Raw genomic sequence first — 910 nt, forward strand, 5'->3', positions numbered from 1 at the left:
TGAGGTCCTTAAGAAGCGTGTGTACTGTAATACGATGTATACCTTAGACAGCTTCAACACAGTTCCACGACTAAAGCTGGAATTCAAATAAAATTTGCTCAGTGAAATAATCTATTGGTTCCGATTTCTTAGGAATGCCTTCTGAATGTATAACCCGTTAGCTCTTGTCTTTTTCCAAAGATTTGCCTTAATGTGAATGGTTATTTATTAAATGTTTCGCTTATATGACCATTGGTATATTAAGAGGATACCCGTTGCTTTGTCATCTTGGGGACGCTTTCCACGCTAATTACTTTTATTTTAAAAATATGTAACACTTTGCACATTGGTGTGTTATCCTTGCACAGGGCCTATGCTAATCTATGTATCTTTCCAGATTTATGGGCTGCCAAAGCAAGCACCACACTAAGTACTTTTAATGCTTTAGGCCCCTCATTTAGGGAGGCCCTGGAGGACCAGTGTGAGCTGATGGGTGAGAGTGGCCCATCACATGCAGTTGTAAGAGTTGCCTGGCTGGGGACAGCAAGCAGGGCAGTAGATTTTTACTGGACATTCTGGGAGGTAAGGAAAACAAACACAGTGATTCAAAGCACAGTCCATCAAGTGGTCTAGGTGGGTGAGAACCACATGCATGATACTTTCTGTTACCACTGTATTTGTTATTACACATTAAAATCTTTTAGAAAATGTTTATTATGACTGGGATAGACTGCCACAAATAGATAGCCACAAATTTGGAGGGCTGACATTTTCGTCCATCTTCCTTTTTTCTAGATCCTTTGAGAATCCGCTCCTCTCTTCTACCTGGTCCCTCACAGGGAAGAGGAAGTATAAGTCAAGTTTGACCAATCACGGTGCATGGTGATTGGTTTCAAGATGAGCATGGGGACCATACCGGACCAATCAGAGT

At 41.4% G+C, this 910-nt stretch overlaps 1 pseudogene; it reads right to left on the reverse strand.

Annotated features, from left to right (window-relative positions):
- Window positions 1–302: 302 nt before the first annotated feature.
- On the reverse strand, window positions 303–399 carry LOC123394781 (annotated as a pseudogene).
- Between the last annotated feature and the right edge of the window lie 511 nt (window positions 400–910).

The sequence above is a fragment of the Mustela putorius genome, unplaced genomic scaffold (assembly GCF_011764305.1).
Source record: "Mustela putorius furo isolate JIRA1106 unplaced genomic scaffold, ASM1176430v1.1 tig00003836_pilon_pilon_pilon, whole genome shotgun sequence".
NCBI lineage: Eukaryota > Metazoa > Chordata > Mammalia > Carnivora > Mustelidae > Mustela > Mustela putorius.